Genomic DNA, 19,044 nt, shown 5'->3' on the forward strand with positions numbered 1-19,044 from the left:
TTCGTGAACTTTGGAGTAAGTTCTTACAAAATGGAGGTCATATTCAGACTTAAGGTGTCGAGGTGAAACGTCCCATGAAATTTAGGACCGAACGAGCACCATCTATGGTAACCGACGATGACAACCAGCCACATTCTATTTTTTTCTATTAAATAATAAAAAAATGTCATGTCATACATAAATAATAATAAAATAATTCAGAGTGATTAAAACAAGAGCAATTCGAAAGTTCAATAAGTAAATTAAAAAATGAAAGTACAATAAGTAAAATAAAGATATAGTATAGTTCCATGATGAAGGGTGCAATTTACCCTAGAAAAATAAGAATAAAACTATGTAATTAGTTACTCAATCTTTATATATTTCTATTATAATTATAAAATTTTATTTTATTTTAATCATCTAAGATTTGAAAAACAAATTGCCTCAATCTTTAGTAACCGGAGATAAAAGAAATTCATTATTCCTTGATTCCAGCTTTATGAACTTCTCTCTAATTTTCCATGAGATTCAAGAGGTAAATCAATAACGAGTGAGTGTCAAGTGCCAATAAGTCCGACTATATAAATGGGCAATGATCTAATTCCCATTTTCATTTCAAACTGGTCCTTGGATATTTTATCAACAAAAAACAAGCATCGATTTATTAGCTATGGGTGATGATGGTTCCTTCCTACTTTATTTACAGCATCTCACAGTCTGCAGATCAAATGGAATCCTTCAGTCCCTCAACCCACCTAACAACTACTGGACTCCTCACACGATGAGCTCCGTCGAACCACTCAATCGACCCCAATGCTGAACCAACAGCAGACAAGGCCAAGCCATTGCTTGCAAATGTGACCTCGTAGCCCAGCTTTTGGTTTTCATCGCTGAATTCGAGCTTACTCGGGGAAACTTTGATTTCAACACCTGGTGGAGCGTTCAGTTTAGCTTCATAAATTGCATCAGCTGAAGTTCCGACGTTCTTCACCGTCCTTTTATATTTAACAACGTGATTATTAGAATAAAAAACAACCGAGAATGATGGATAATTGAGGTCGCCCGGTGTAGCCAATTTCCCTTCACACGTATCTGAGCCAGTAGGACCCTTGACAAAAACTGCAATCCGGTTCAAGTCATAGCCGATGGAGCAAAGGAATGCAATGTACTCGTTATATTCGATATCATATATACCAATCCAGGGTCAAGAGCTCGGTTGGGATTGACATGGCCGGCTCCATGAACAAATGGTGATGATTCTTCCCCGGTTGCAAGATCCTTAATGGTACTTCCCGAATTATCTAAAGTGTTAGCGGTTGTCATCAAGGCAGATTTAATGGCAGCAGGTGACCAATTAGGGTATGCCTTTTTAAGCAGAGCAGCCAGTCCACTAACATGAGGACATGACATGAAGTACCTGAAATTATGTTAAATTCAATCTTCTCGGATCGATGTCCAAATCCGTTGGTGCAGCGAAACCAGTCCATCCAGCCAAAATATTAACTCCCGGAGCAATGACATCTGGTTTGAGAATCTCCGGGTCAAATGGTTTGGACCACGACTTGAAAACGCGGCAACCTTTGGAGCTGGTGGTGAAGGGCCAATCACCGTTCCACGAAACAAAATTGTAGCCGTTGGAAACTGACTCCTTTTGACGTACTCCCGGATCTTATCACCGACTATCTGGCCAACTTCGGTGGCGGCAATGAGATGAGCATCGGCGAGGTTCACCACTCTCAGCAGTGTTTGCCAGTATCATTCCTAGCCCACCAGCATACTTCACTGCAGCTCCTTTTTCAACTCTAGCATTCCCTCCCGTCACAAACAACGATTTTGCCTTGAACCTTGGATGGACTTATACTCCCCATATAACAATACCTGTTTCCAACATCACCAGCATAAACCAAACGAAGCGAGTAATCAGGTAAAAGGGGGACCATAGTACAGTGAAACCCCGCCAAAAGTCCTGCCATCACTGAAAGGATTCCGGACAGTCCCCTGAGCTTATCTGCCTGAAAAGCCGTGAGGCGAGCGGAGAAGCCATTGATGATGACTTCATAGGAGTAGAGCTGGATGGGTTGAGGGGAAGGAGGGAGAGAATGGAGGATGGAAGAGTACCAGTGATGCGGAGAGGAGAAAAGGGCAGGCTTGTGTGATTTTGAGACGTGGATGATGAAGTTTTCTGGACGGTCATATGATAAGGACGAGTAGGATAAGGGGATGGAAAGGAGAGAAAGGAAGAAGAAGAAGAAAGAGGTAATCATGGAGACTGGTGTGAGTTAATTCTGTTCCAGGGAAATTGGAGGCGACAATTGTTAGGATAACACGGTTCAGCCTCAAAGGAAAGAACAAGTAGGATGTACAAGGAAGGAAATTGAGTCAAGGATCATATACTAGTAGTACACGTTGCTATCCGACAAACATCCTGGAAAATTATTGTACTTGATAGATATTTATTTAAAGGTTAAATTATACGCTTATCTACTTAATTTTTTTCTCTTATTTTATTAATTATATTTTTAATTTTTTTAATTTACTCGTTAAATTTTAGATATTAAATTTTTATTTATTCTATCATTAATTATCTAACGGTATTGTGACGTAGATAAATTAAATTATTTTTTAACCATCAAATTTCAAATCAGAAAAAGTAATTAAATTAAATTCTTTTTAAGCTTTTCTCTTTCCCTTGTTCTTTCCTCCTTTAAACCCATTTCGTTCCCTTTCTCTCTCATTTAACCACCAAGCTTATTGATTTATTTTGAAGAATCCACAGATCAAAGTTCCTCGAATCGCTTCAAATCTTCCGTTGAAAGTTTTGAGAAACTAAGATGGCGTCCACATATAGTGGCGATGAAACTACTCTTTTCTTTGGCTTCCTCGGAGCCTTTCATGCCCTCGTGTTCTTCTTTATGGGAGCGACATACGGGACGGACAAGAGCAGTGTCGGAGTGGCGTCGGTGGGGGTGATGAGGCTGGAGCTGGTGATGAAATTGATCATCCCCTTCGTTATTGCTGGCTTGTAGGTATTTATGGGTTGATTATTTTGGTTTTTATCAGCATCGAGGTTAACCCAAAAGCCAAATCTTACTACCTATTCGATGAATATGCTCTTCTTTCCTCTGGTCTCGCTTGTGGCCTCGCTGATCTCTCTTCCGGCATGGTTATTAGAATCGTCGACGATGCTGGCGTTAGGACCAACAACCAAAGCTTTTTGTTGGAATGATTCTTATCCTCATTTTTGCGGAGGCTTTGGTTCTGTATGGACTCATTTTCGACATCATCCTCTCTTTCCGGGCTGGTGAATCTCGAGAGGAATAAAGTGCAAGGTTGTAAGACTCGGTTCGTTGCTGGTTGATGTCACTAGGTTGTCTCCTCTCCAGTTTCGTTTCATGATGCTAGCATGGATTGTGAAAACATTTTCTAATTTATCTTGAATCCATTAATGAATTTCTTCAAGTGGTGTTTCTATGATTGAGAAGATAGATTTAATTTGGAACGGTTAATATCAAACTGAAATATGGAAACCAACAAATGTTGCAGCTGGATTCACTGACAAGAGATTACATAGGTTATTGTACCACTAACCTAAAGCTGGGTTTTAAACATATCAAATGACAAGTTATCCTTCTATTCTATTCCACTACATTCACATATTTTCAGGGATTGATGCCATTCATCTTGCACCTCAGTTTAGATTCATAGTTCACCGTTTAAGACTTCTTTTTTTCTTACAAATGAAAGGAACAGTAGGAGCTTAAGGAAACGAGACATAGTCAAACTTCGTACCATTATTCAAGATTTGTTGTATATGCACTAAACAATTAAAGGTAAAATTTAATATATTTGAAGTACAATCTTGCCTCTTTACTTGCACAATCATTTGACTGGTTTTCCAAGTATAAGGACAGGCAGCATGAACATCAAACATGAATTAGTTCAAATGAGAGGGTAGAGAAAATACCGTTTAAGTGGAAGGCAAATTTTTACAGCAAACACCGAGGGTCCACAAAGTGAATTCAGTGAGGTCACGCCTTTCATAGTGTCCAAGATACATCAATGGATTTTCTATGAACATAGAATATGTTGATATAAACGATCCTCCTAATTTCAACCAAAACAGAAATCAACTTAAACCCTAAGTGATAGAAATCCCATAGCACTGCTCAACCTGAGAAAAAGAAATATCAGATAGAACATTACAAGACCCACTCCTAAAATCTTGCCAGGGCGCATGTCATTCCGAAGCAAGACAACGAGTGCCCAGATTAGTACCAACATGAGAAAGCCTATTGTATAGAACAAGCTGCTATCCAAGGGAATCAAGTATGGAGAAGGACTCTTAGACCAAGCTCCGAGCAGCATTGAGATACCCAAACCAACAAGTGTGTTGAACATGGGACCAGCATAGCAGCCTGAAAAGGCACTGTACACCATCATCCCCATTCATTGCTAGAGCAACATTCGACACCAAATCACCCATTGAATTGCCCCACGCCAGGATAGTTACACCGAGAATGGATGGATTGATTCCAAAAATCACACCAAATGCTACCAATAGAGAAACAAGCTCATTAGCAATCATATAGAACCACACAATGCTCATAAGAAATCCACCTAATACCCAAGGAATTAAGAACCTCTGAGGTGGATGATCAGATAAAGTATGCTGATATGCAAGAATACCAAGAGCGCAACCAACTGCAACACCAACACACCATGCAATCACCCGGCTGGTAGAGCCCACATCACATTGGCTGTTCCACAGAAAAGCCATTAGAATGGGAGCCAATGAAGCACTAGCTACAGCATATGGTTTTGACCATGATTCCTGCTCGACTAAAGGAATTGTTAGCCGCCTTGGAATTGTCAATGGCAGCTCCAGGAGCGAAATTAACTTGGAACATGAAAATGATGATTCATTTGTTTCCGTAACCTTTTCTGACCAACCTCATGGAGGCCTTTCTTCATCAGCTGAATGAAACTTCATGAAGTTGTTTGAATATATAGCCACATTTGAAGCCCACATCCACTGTGGCAGGGAACTAGGGAGTTGGGGTGGATCATTTTCGGTGTCCATATCAAGCAGAGAACTATAAGCAAAAATGTCCTCTTCAGTTCCTTCTAAAATTGGACTTCCTCGGACAGGAAGCAAAGGAGTAATGACATCCAGTTTCAACCCCCTTGCATGTTTCCTTAGAATCTCATTTGCAGCCACAGAAATTGCATAAATCACATATATCATGACAAATGTCATAGCACCAGAGACACTCACCTTACCAATTACCAATACGACCGTAAGCGAAATGAGTGTAAAAAGGAAGAAACATATATCTCTAATAAAGCATCTTTTATCGATCTGGATCCTCTTCTCCGCTACACATAGGGAAACAGCCCCTACAACAACACAAGTAACAAAAACTGCTCCACCCAACACACTATTAAGACCCACTTCACCCGTATCTGTCCCCAAAAAGGCGGCGATACTCGCAAACACATCTGGAGCCCCATTTCCCAACGGAAGGAGTGCAACCCCAGCCACAGTTGGAGGCAACCTAAGCAGATGAGAAAGCTTCTCCAATGAAAAGCAAAAGTAATCTGCTGCAGTGTTGCCCAGTAGATAAAACAAAGCAACAAGCCAAAGACCCAATATAGCATAACCTGCTATCCTAAATTCTCCACAACTACAATAGAAAAACTTAATGTAATCAACGAATCCATCCGAAGAACAATGTGGATTAGCTCTCAAGAACTCACATTGATTAGCAAAACCATTGTGATCAAACAATCCAGAACACAAGCCAGGGTAGCTCGTGCTTACATTCAAGTCCTCTTGAGCATTCTTAACATTTGAACTTGATGAATTCACATCAAATTCACTAACTTTTCGATGAATTACACTAAAATGATCAAACCCACTAGAGAAACCAGTTACCTGAGTCACATGATTAATAAGCCGAGACGATTGGCGAATATGAGGGTTCCTTAAGAAATCAGAACGGGTGTAGAATAAGAAAAATAGGATCAAAGCAGATAACACATTAAAAATTCCATGAACTTTGGGGGGTTTTGAAGTATAGAGACAATGATACCTCGTTGAAAATCTCATTACCTAAGCTAAAACCTGAAGCTATCCCAAAATTCCTAGAAAGAGGAATTAGACTAGGGTTTTCAGCAAAGGAGTTACGAAAACCCAGCCCTCGAATGAAGAAGAGAAATTGAATTAAGGAATCGGGATACTTACCGATCACTAAAGCCACAAAATTAATGATCTTCGAGGGGGGGGGGGGGAAACAAAAGCAGCAAAGATTGGTATTTAAACAAATATTATCTTAAACTAATTAAAAAAATGAATATTATTCAATTTTAGTTCTACGTACAACTATATAAATAGGTTGTTAATTTATTTACAACTAAATAATGTAATAATTTGATGTTAACATAGTATTGACATCTAAGTTAAAATATCATTTTTATATTTCACTTCATCATTACTTTTATTAAAGTTAGAATTTTTTAGAATCTAGACATTGAGAATTGTCATACTTCAACTTTTTTTTTATTATCTTAAATATTAATAAACCTATTTCAACGTCACTTTGTCAATGTATATATTTTTCAGAACTTTTTTAAAACTCAAAATATTAAGTTTGTGACTTTTCTCAAATTTAAAGGTTTTAATATATTTATTTGAAAATCTGAGTATGAGAAATATTATTTCGAGAAGATGAACAACATGCTCCAGAACTAGTTCCATTAAACGACTATATAAAACAATCAAAATATTAGCATTTTTAATGGGATGATTTTTTTCGTTGATTTTGAAACGATTTCATGTAAAAGAAATCTGAAAAGAAGAAATAAGAGGGAAATATAAAAATTTTGTTACCATTGTAATCATAAATGGTGACATGTGATAATCTGTAATACCATAACATGATACGACACAAATTCAACCAATTAAAATGTCATATGGAACCACCGTAGTGACTAACCCCAAAAGTTTTCTTTGAAATCATTTGTAAAACCAATTAAAACTCATTAAATAAAACATAATTCATTTAAGTTTACAAAGGGAGCTCCTAAAATACACATATGACAAAATAATACAACAAATATCAAATTAGATTTACAACTAAAGTACATAAAGGTCTATGAATAATATATATCGTCTAGATAAAAGACTCTAGATGTACTATGCTATGGCTCGAACTACCTGAACGTTAACTGTGCAATAGTTCCTCGAATGCTCCTCCTAAGTATCTGCGTACGAAAACAGATTTCGAACGCTTAGCTCACTAACACAGTGCCTCACTAACAACTAAATCATATCAAAAGTGTTCAATAAATGCTCATGTTATCGAGTGCAATAAAGAAATTGAGTATAATAGTATATTACACACTACTCTAGGGTAGACATCATGGTGTGGTTGGAGGGTTACATATCACGGGACACACCCCTCTAGTTTACCTAGGGTGAGGTCTGTAATCTCTGTCTCGGACACAACACCCGATTAACCCACTCCTTGCGAGTGTTCGGGCCTCGTGCCCCAGTTAGTCTCAAAGCGTCTCGAGCACTTGGTTAAGGATATATGGATACTCTATACCTCAACTATCGTTATCTGCTAAAGTAACTCGGGTGTCTTGACCGTTTTCACGAGCGCCAACCAAGGTTAGTTTAATGTCGTTCTAGTCAATATTATTTTTAGTTGTAATTGTATAATAGTAGGGTTGTTACTTGTATTTTTATTTGATGGTGTTTTAGTGACATTGGGCACCTTAATATCATTTCTAAATCCCTTGGTTTTTTGCTCAATATACGATGGAACCGATACTTAGCCCCTTCAGTATCGGTACTAACCTACGAGTATCGATACTCACCCTTGGGTATATATACTTACAAGGTGATTACAAGCTGAGAAAGAAGTGTAGTATCGATACTCCTAAGGTAGGGTATTGATACTATTCGGGGTATCAATATCAAATTTTACTTTGGTGTTTTGAAAAATACCTCAGTATCGATACCCTTATTGGGAGTATTGATACTCTATCCTTGGTATCAATACTCTTATGAGTATCAATACCAAAATTATCTATTGAAATATGTTAAGTGTGCTCGGTGTCGATACCACCCTACAAGTATCAAACCCCGACCTGAAGGATCAATACTCTTTGGGTGAGTATCGATATTTCTCTTCTCAAACTCTCTCATTTTTAAACTAGTTGATGGACAACATCATTATTATTCTTCCAGTACCGATACTCGAATCCAGAAATGTCATATTTTGATACAAAAATGGCTTCCTAATCTACCCCAAGTGCCCTATTGATGTCCCTAAACATTCTTAAAGGCTTATGTATGAAAAAAGGAACCATAATATGTCTTTATGATGCTAAAAACACCAAATGATTGAATCTACCATGGATGTTCATTCATGCTACAAAATTCAATGCTCACTAACTAGATGCATTCCAATGACTCACAAATGGTATGAAATAGTTGTGGATGTTTTACCTTAGTTTTCTAGATGTTGGAAAGGTTCTCAAATCAACCCAAGATCAATTTCTCTTTTTCTTTAACATTGGAGTTTTCTCTCATCTCTTTCAATAATCGAAGTTAAGGGAAATAAGTTACTAACTCATCTAGAAGCTCAAAAAGATTAAAATTATGATTTCAACTCTCTAAAAACTAATTCGGTGTCACTACAACAAAACATGTATATAACAGCGTTTGTCGCGGCGTTTTCAAAGAAAATGTTGAAAACATTTTTGATATTTTGATATAACAAATTAAGTTAAATGAATTTTAAGATTTCACAAATGATTTTACAAATTCGATTCAATTAACCGAATATCAAATTATTACTCCAAGTTTTTCAAGATCAATTTTAATCCTTACTAAATGTGTAAAATTGTGATTTGTACTTAAACTATTTTTGAAACAATTTTCACAAAGTATTTTGAACCAAAAACAAGCCTTAAATCAATTATTCAAAGGTATGCACCGATACATCAGTCCATGCATCGATGCATCGATGAATTAATTGAACATCGAATGCATTCCATGCACCGATGCACTCTCCATGCATCGATGCACTCTGAATATTTTCAAAACATCGAATGCATTTGATGCATCGATGCACAAGCCATGCATCGATGCATCAGGCTATTTTTCAAACATCGAATGCATTTCATGCATCGATGCACACTTGGTGCACCGATGCATCAAGTGTTCCAACGGTCAAAATATTTGAATTTTACACGAATGCACCGATGCATACTTGATCATGCATCGATGCATGAGACGCTCCACCTAGAAAAATTAATTTTTTTCACACTTAAACGGCTCTATTATCCCCACTAATTATCACCAACGTTCAGAAGTGATTCAAGGTGTATTTAAACAAGTTCTGAAGCCCTTGATCAGCAACAAATCATAGAGAAACAAGAGAGAAAGCATCAAACACAAAGTTTGTGCAATTCAAGCCAATTTTCATTCAATATTCATTTTGCTTTCAAAGAACACTTATTGTGCTCATTTGTAATTTTCTTTGAGTGTTCTTTTCTTGTTCTAGAATTGTGCAAACATCTTACCTTGTGAGGTTTTCTTGTAAGTTTGCAAATTTGTAATCTTCTCTTTGGGAAAAAGAGTGTTCTCAAGAGTTGGGGTATACTCTTGAGGGAATTGTAAGGTTATCTCTTTGGCCTCAAAAGAAAGAACAAATTAGTGAATTTGTTGGAAAATCCTTAGTTTGGATAGCTAAGGTAGTGGATGTAGACTTTGTTTGAGAAAGTCGAACCACTGTAAATCGCTGTGCAATTACTTTCAATTTTCTGCAAAAGCTTCCACAAAAATTTTAATTGCCAATTCACCCCCCTCTTGGCCGATTCCTTCAATCGATTAACTCAACAATTGGTATCAGAGCCTAACTCATTTGAAGGTTTTATCGCCTCTTGAGCCGATTCGGGAAGAGTTATATCGATTATTAAAGTCATCAATGGCCTCCGCTTCAAACTTCGACTCCGGTCTCGATTCGATGCCCGTCAACAAGCCTCATTTCTTTAATGGAGCTAACTATGCCTATTGGAAGAATAGAATGATGTACTTCATTCAAGCAAGTGACATGGGAGCATGGAATGCTGTAGAAGAAGGATACATCAAACCTCTCACTCATCCAAGGTTGTGGAGTGAAGAAGAGACAAGAATGTTCCAGCTTAACTCCAAAGCCATCCATATTATTTTTTATGCTCTTGGACCAGATGAATACGGAAGAGTTTCATCGTGTACAACCGCCAAAGAAATATGGGACAAACTTCAAGTCACACATGAAGGTACAGATGAGGTAAAGAAATCAAAAATTAGTATTCTAACGCATAGCTATGAAAATTTCAGGATGAAACCAAATGAAGACATCAAAGCTATGATGGATAGATTTTCAACGATTGTCAATGGTCTCAAATCATATGGAGAGATCATCTCAAATGAAAAGCTTGTGAGGAAGTTAGTCTACTCCCTCCCAAAATCATGGCAATCAAAGAAGACGTCAATCATCGAGTCTAAGGACCTATCGTCCTTAACTCTTGAAGAACTTATCGGTTCACTCCTCACTCATGAGATGATGCTCGAAGATGAGGTGGACCTTGATAAAGTTGAAGAGACACCAAAGGAAAAGGATAAGAAGAAAATATTGGAGTTGCTCTCAAGTCCACAAAAGATGAGAGTGATTCTAATAATGATGATGATGACGAGGAAATGGCATTGTTTGCCAAACGGTTCAGAAAAATGATGAGACCTTACCAAGGAAGAAAATTCAAACGAAACGAAGGCCTCAAAAATAAACCAAAAGAGAAGGACCCAATCATTTGCTATGAATGCAAAAAGCCGGGGCATGTCAAATATGATTGCCCACAATTGAAGAAAAAGGGTCAATCAAAGAATAAGCACAAGGCTCATGTGGCTACATGGAGCGATGAAGAAAGTTCCGATGAAGAGGAACAAGAAGTAGCAAACTTGTGCTTGATGGCATTCGGGGAAGATTCTAAGGTAACCTCTAACTCATCCGATTTTGATGATTTATCTTATGACGAGTTATTTGAGGAGTACAATGGGTTGGCTTCGGATTATGAGAAATTGTTTTTAAAATATAAAAATGATGTTTCAAAATTGAAAAATAAAAACAAACTCATATCCAAAACCAACAACGATCTTGAAAGTAAAATCAAAGATTTGCAAATCAAACTAGAAGAGTTTGAAAAGAAAAATTTAGATTTGCAAAATTTACTTTCAAAGATCAATGATGATCATCAAAAGAAAATTGATGATCTTAAAACTTCTTTTGATAAAGTTGGAACAAAACATTTTGAAAGAGGTGGAAATTCAAAATCCAACTTTGTTAGAAAAAGTTTTAGAAACTACAATCATAGAGGTCCCCAAAGAACCTCTAATGGAAAAATCATTAGAAGTATGTGGGTTCCTAAAGAACTCATTAGTACTAAAGATAAAAATATCCTATATAAATGGATACCTAAGGGGACTAGGATTTTGGAAACTAATGAATATGGACCCAAAAGAATTTGGGTACCAAAAATCAAAAATTAATCTATGTTTGTAGGGAAAGGAGCATTGCTACAAGGCACGGGAAACAAATTCAAATTCATGGTACCTTGATAGTGGATGCTCAAGACATATGACCGGAGATAAAAGCTGGTTCATTGAGCTTAACGCCAAAAATGGAGGAGAAGTGACTTTTGGAGACAATTCAAAAGGTCACATTGAAGGTATTGGTACAATAGGTAATACCTCTTCCATACAAATTAAGAATGTTTTATATGTGAATGGATTAAAGCATAATCTATTGAGTATTAGTCAATTATGTGATAAAGGATTCAATGTCTTATTTGAAATTAATGGTTGTAAAGTCATTGACATTGCATCTAATCGGATTATGCTTGTTGGTCATAGAATAGGAAACATTTACATGGTGCATTTAGATTCTATTGATATGACTAATTTATGCCTAGTTGCTAAGGATGAGCATGATAGTTGGTTATGGCATAGGAGACTAGGTCATGCTAGTATGAGTGTTTTGTAATGGTTAATTCAAGGAGACTTAGTAAGAGGGTTGCCTAAGCTTAAATTTGATAATGATAAAATCTGTGATGCTTGTGCTAAAGGAAAACAAAAACGAGTTTCTTTTAAATCTATTAATGATTTATCAACTAGTAGAGTATTACAATTGATCCATTTAGATCTTTTTGGGCCAACTAGAACTACTAGCTTGGGAGGAAAACAATATGCATTTGTCTTGGTAGATGACTATTCTAGATACACTTGGGTTCTATTCTTAAGTACTAAAGATGAAGCATTAGAAAATTTCATCACATTTTCAAAAATAATCCAAAATGAAAAAGGTTACTCTATCACTAGTGTTAGAAGTGATCATGGAACTGAATTTGAAAATCTTGGATTTATTGAGTTTTGTAATTCTAATGGTATTAGCCACAATTTTTCAGCACCTAGAACCCCTCAACAAAATGGAGTTGTTGAGAGGAAAAATCGAACTTTAGAAGAAATGGCTAGAACCATGCTTTGTGAAAATAATTTGCCAAAATATTTTTGGGCAGAAGCCACAAATACCGCTTGTTATGTTGTAAATCGAGTAATGATTAGGCCAATTTTAAAGAAAACTCCATATGAAATTCTCAAAAATAAAAAGCCTAACATTAGCTATTTTCATCCTTTGGATGTAAATGTTTTGTTTTAAACAACGGTAAAGAAAATCTTGGCAAATTTGATGCTAAAAGTGATGGAGGAATTTTTCTGGGTTATTCCTTAAATTCTAAAGCTTATCGTGTATTTAATAAAAGAACTTTAGTTGTAGAAGAGTCTATACATGTTGTTTTCGATGATAATCCCTTTCCAAGGAATGATTCTTCTGTTAATGATGATGTAGGTATTGTACAAGCAAATGACGTTAGACATGACGTTGGAGAATCATCATCAAAGGAAGAAACAAAAGATGAGGAAACTCATGATCCCCTCGAGAATCCAACCATTGAAGAAAGGGAAGTATCTTTTCCAAGAGAGTACAACTATGTCAAGGATGGTGAAATTATAGGTGATCCATCAAAAGGGGTAACTACTCGATCTTCTCTTAGAAATATATGTAATTATGTTGCATTTATTTCATGCATAGAGCCTAAGAACATCAAAGAAGCATTAAAATATGAACATTGGATTATGGCTATGCAAGAAGAATTAAATCAATTTGAGAGAAGTAAAGTATGGACATTAGTTGAAAGGCCTAGTAATAAATCTACTGTAGGTACTAGATGGGTTTTTAGAAATAAACTTGATGAAAGTGGTAATATAGTGAGGAACAAGGCTAGACTTGTTGCTCAAGGCTATACTCAAGAAGAAGGCATAGACTATGATGAAACATACGCTCCCGTAGCTAGGATGGAAGCAATTAGAATGTTATTGGCATTTGCATGTTTCAATGAATTTAAATTATATCAAATGGATGTTAAAAGTGCATTTTTAAATGGTTTTATAAAAGAAGAAGTGTAAGTGGAACAACCTCCAGGTTTTGAAGATTCAAATTTTCCGGATCATGTTTTAAAATTGACAAAAGCTCTTTATGGTTTAAAACAAGCTCCTAGAGCTTGGTATGAAAGATTGTCAAATTTTTTAATTGAAAAAGGTTTTTTAAAAGGAAAGGTTGACACTACATTGTTTTTAAAGAGGAAATGTAAAGATTTATTAGTAGTTCAAATTTATGTTGATGATATAATATTTGGTTCTACTAATGATGTTCTTTGCCAAGAATTTTCTAAGCTAATGCAAAGTGAGTTTGAGATGAGCATGATGGGGGAGCTCTCATTTTTCTTGGGACTCCAAATCAAGCAAAGAAAAGATGACATCTTCATTAATCAAGCTAAGTACGTCAAAGATATGCTCAAGAAGTTTGGACTGGAAAATAGGAAACCTCATAACACTCCAATGAGCTCTTCAACAAAGCTTGATTTAGATGAAGGATGTAAATGTGTAGATGTTAAATTATATAGGTCAATGATTGGCTCTTTGCTTTATCTAACTGCAAGTAGACCGGACATTATGTTTAGTGTTTGCTTATGTGCTAGATTTCAATCATGTCCTAAGGAATCACATTTACTAGCTGTTAAGAGAATCTTTAGATACCTTAAGGACACTCCTAGTTTAGGACTTTGGTATCCTAGAGACTCTAGTTTTAGCTTGCATGCTTTTTCTGATGCGGATTACGGAGGATGCAAATTATATAGGAAAAGCACCTCCGGTACTTGCCAATTCCTTGGAAATATGTTGATTTCTTGGTTTTCAAAGAAACAAAATTGTGTTGCATTATCTACCACTGAAGCCGAATACATTTCAGCTGGTAGTTGTTGTGCACAAGTTTTATGGATGAAACAACAACTTTTTGATTATGGAATTGAAGTAGGTACTATTCCTATCAAGTGTGACAATACTAGTGCTATTTGTCTCACTAAAAATCCCATCCAACACTCTAGAACTAAACACATTGAAATAAGACATCACTTCATTAGAGACCATGTCACTAAGGAAGATGTAGTTCTAGAATTTGTTGATACTTTGCACCAATTAGCGGATATTTTTACAAAACCCTTAGATAAAGAAAGATTTTGGACACTTAGAAGAGAATTAGGTTTAACTGACCTATCTTCACTTAGTGTTTAAAATAATTTAAGCACTTTTAATAAATACTGAAAAATGCTTATAATAATAATTTTTGATTGTATTCTTGCTATTAGTTAGGGGGAGTTTATGATTCTTAATAAAAATTAATTTTATGTTCAAATAAAGTTTGAAGATTAATTTGATTGATTGAACATAATTAATTTTTGATATATGAGTTGCCATTACCATTAGAGCCAAATTATTTAGCATTTTAAGTGTTTAAAATGGATTTTTGACATTTTTGCGCTTCATGCACCGATGCATTTAACAATGCATCGATGCATCATTGAATATGCATCGATGCATAAGACCATGCACCGATGCATCCGTCGGGTTTTAGGTTTAAAATCTTCATCTTCTTCATTTTTCTCAAAACCTAAAACACAAACTCTCGGCCGTTCGTCCCCCTCTCACCTCAAATCTCTATTTTTGCTCAAAATCTTCGGGAAAACATCGGATTCTTCAAGTTTTTCATCCTACAAACCTGCTACACTCATTAAATCGCGCAAAACATCTCCTCATTCCCCTCAATCCGAAATTTTCAAGGTATTTTCACAAAAACTCTATTTCATTAAATTTTTGAACTTAGAACTAGTTTAGATTAGTTCTAGTTTGAAATAATTATCGGGCATTGGCTATATGATGATTCTAAACTAGTTTCTACAACGAATTTCATCAAAAACGCATAATTTTTCAAAATTATTTGGAAATTTTGAATTCAAAAAAAAATTATTATTATTATTTCGAAAATTATTGATTCAATTGTGTTGTTTTCATGAAAACTATGCGTATTAAGATATTAAGAGAACCTTATGGTTGTCTACTAAGCAATTTGTTTATCAAACTCGGCCTAGATGTCTCCCTTGACAATCCTATTCCGCTCCAAAACCCAATCACTATCACATCCTTAAAGAAATCGGATTGGAAATTGGATGAGAACACCGGACTATGGTCTTTTCGACCCGGTAAGCAAACCCCGGGAGCTAGTTCTTCACGAGCTGCTCCTAGTTCTTCTCGCGCTCCTCCTCCTCCTCCAGCTCCTGACGCTGATAATGATCCAGAGCTTCAAAGGCTTATGAGAAATATTGACGAGGAAGTACCAGCTCGGCAAGATGATCAAACGCCACCTTATTTCCAATCTTTTCTAGAGTCGTTTGATCTGCGTTTTGCTTCCATGGAGTCTACAATTACTGAGTTTCAGAGGGAGATACGTGATCGTATGGATGCTCTTACTCTTGAAGTTAGAGCTCATTATCCTCCTCCTCCTCCCGATTCCGCTATGGATGCTTAAACGTTATTTGATGATATTTGGTTTTAAACTTTAAGAACTTGGATTGTTAAACTTTTTGATTTGAATGTTTATGTTTGTTTGGATGTTTGGATGCTTGAATGTTTGAACTTAATTTTAATATATTTGGTTTGAATTTTATTCATTTTGCATCATTAGATATATGACCAATTATGTCATTTCACATTTTATTATGAATATTGTTTATGAAAACTAATGGTTAATCTCTCTTTTGATTGTGATCTTAGCAGCTTATTATTAATAAATCAATTGGCTAATGTTTTTCAAAATTCTTGTTTAAAACGTTTATATAGAGTCTTTTTGATTTAACAAAAAGGGGGAGAAAATTTAAGATGTGCTATAGATGTGCTATAGTAAGGGGGAGTAAGTTTTTCAAAATCGATTTCAAAAATAATTTCTTAAACAAATCTTAAAATTATTCAAATGTTTTGTTATATCAAAAAGGGGGAGATTGTTGAAAACATTTTTGATATTTTGATATAACAAATTAAGTTAAATGAATTTTAAGATTTCACAAATGATTTTACAAATTCGATTCAATTAACCGAATATCAAATTATTACTCCAAGTTTTTCAAGATCAATTTTAATCCTTACTAAATGTGTAAAATTGTGATTTGTACTTAAACTATTTTTGAAACAATTTTCACAAAGTATTTTGAACCAAAACAAGCCTTAAATCAATTATTCAAAGGTATGCACCGATGCATCAGTCCATGCATCGATGCATCGATGAATTAATTGAACATCGAATGCATTCCATGCACCGATGCACTCTCCATGCATCGATGCACTCTGAATATTTTCAAAACATCGAATGCATTTGATGCATCGATGCACAAGCCATGCATCGATGCATCAGGCTATTTTTCAAACATCGAATGCATTTCATGCATCGATGCACACTTGGTGCACCGATGCATCAAGTGTTCCAACGGTCAAAATATTTGAATTTTACACGAATGCACCGATGCATACTTGATCATGCATCGATGCATGAGACGCTCCACCTAGAAAAATTAATTGTTTTCACACTTAAACGGCTCTATTATCCCCACTAATTATCACCAACGTTCAGAAGTGATTCAAGGTGTATTTAAACAAGTTCTGAAGCCCTTGATCAGCAACAAATCATAGAGAAACAAGAGAGAAAGCATCAAACAAAAAGTTTGTGCAATTCAAGCCAATTTTCATTCAATATTCATTTTGCTTTCAAAGAACACTTATTGTGCTCATTTGTAATTTTCTTTGAGTGTTCTTTTCTTGTTCTAGAATTGTGCAAACATCTTACCTTGTGAGGTTTTCTTGTAAGTTTGCAAATTTGTAATCTTCTCTTTGGGAAAAAGAGTGTTCTCAAGAGTTGGGGTATACTCTTGAGGGAATTGTAAGGTTATCTCTTTGGCCTCAAAAGAAATAACAAATTAGTGAATTTGTTGGAAAATCATTAGTGTGGATAGCTAAGGTAGTGGACGTAGACTTTGTTTGAGAAAGTCGAACCACTGTAAATCGATGTGCAATTACTTTCAATTTTCTGCAAAAGCTTCCACAAAAATTTTAATTGCCAATTCACCCCCCTCTTGGCCGATTCCTTCAATCGATTAACTCAATAGAAAACGTCACTAAATTTATACATATTGCGGTGTTTATATCCAAAACACCACTAAATTGTAACATTAACGGCGTTTCTCAATAAACGCCACTAAAACTTGTACTTTAGTGGTGTTTGTAAACAAACGCCGCCATATAATCATTATTTAGTGGCATTTTTAAATAAACGTCGTAATAGGGTATATATATCGTGGCGTTTTTAGACAAACACCGCTAAAACCTAGTACTTTAGTGGTGTTTTTCAACAAACTCCGCTAAAACGTAATACTTTAATGTTGTTTTAAGCAAAAAACATTACTAAATACTCATACTTTAATGGTGTTTTCCAACAAATACCGCTAAAACGTAGTACTTTAGTGGCGTTTTAATTAAAAAAACGCCTCTAAAGACTCATACTTTATTGGTGTTTTTTGAATAAACGCCATAATTGATTAATACATTAGTAGTACATTAGTGGCGTTTCTATTTACAAACTCCGCAAGTTTTAAGTTTCTAAGTCCCACCCCTTTTGTAACATCCTCAATACCAGGTTAGTGATCAAATTGTAAAGTTTTAGAATTTGGTGATTAGAGTAGAACCATGGTTTAGTTCAATGATTTATTTGGAAATAAATCATAGAAGTTGTTAGTAATTATAAGATGAATTGAAGGGCAAAAGGGTCATTTGACAAGGAATATTTTTATTTTCCTTATAAGATAAGGAAATCACGTGGGAAGAGAGAAACAATTCCAGAGTTCTCTTCTATTCTCTTCTTCCTTCTTCATACGTGAATGCTTGACTCAAAGGTGAGTTTCTTTGTTTGTTGATTAATTATTGATTTTAAGGTTGGGTTATGATCATTAGATAATAATTAAGCTTAAGGAAAGCTTAATTTGTTCTAAAACAACAAGATGAAAGATATAGAAGAGATTAAAGAAAATGAGATTTTAGATGAATTTCTGGAAAAGAGTTAATAAGTGAAATTTAAGAAGGAATTTGACTTGTCATCACTAAGAATAAGAGATATATGAAGTTAGAAAGGATTAATAACAAAGTTGAAAGTTTAGTAAGATTTTTAAATTTTAAGAATCATGATGAGATATGGAAGATAAAGATGGTTTACATGGATATAAGTTGGTTTAAGTAATGGTAGTTGAATTTAATGACATAATAGAGGCTTAAAATAGAAGAATTGAATGAAGAATTGATGATTTTCGGGCTTAAAATGCAAATTCTGGGCAAGGTGTATCGATTCACATTCAATGTGTATCGATGCAATCTTTAAAGAAGAAACATCGAATGCAATTGGTGCATCGATGCATAAGGAATGCATCGATACATCCCCTTAAAATGAAAACATCGAAGGTGATTTGTGTATCGATGCATGGGTAGTGCATAGATGCACATGTTAAAGAATACATCGATGCACTATA

The 19,044-nt window shown here is 35.4% G+C and overlaps 3 pseudogenes; 1 reads left to right on the forward strand and 2 right to left on the reverse strand.

Moving 5' to 3' along the window:
* Positions 1 to 565: 565 nt before the first annotated feature.
* Positions 566 to 2,176, reverse strand: LOC120148504 (annotated as a pseudogene).
* A 511-nt stretch (positions 2,177 to 2,687) lies between these two features.
* Positions 2,688 to 3,438, forward strand: LOC120148486 (annotated as a pseudogene).
* Positions 3,439 to 3,837: 399 nt separating this feature from the next.
* On the reverse strand, positions 3,838 to 6,259 carry LOC120148482 (annotated as a pseudogene).
* Positions 6,260 to 19,044: the final 12,785 nt, after the last annotated feature.

Source organism: Hibiscus syriacus, unplaced genomic scaffold (genome assembly GCF_006381635.1).
Source record: "Hibiscus syriacus cultivar Baekdansim isolate YM2019G1 unplaced genomic scaffold, ASM638163v2 tig00110962_pilon, whole genome shotgun sequence".
Taxonomy (NCBI): domain Eukaryota; kingdom Viridiplantae; phylum Streptophyta; class Magnoliopsida; order Malvales; family Malvaceae; genus Hibiscus; species Hibiscus syriacus.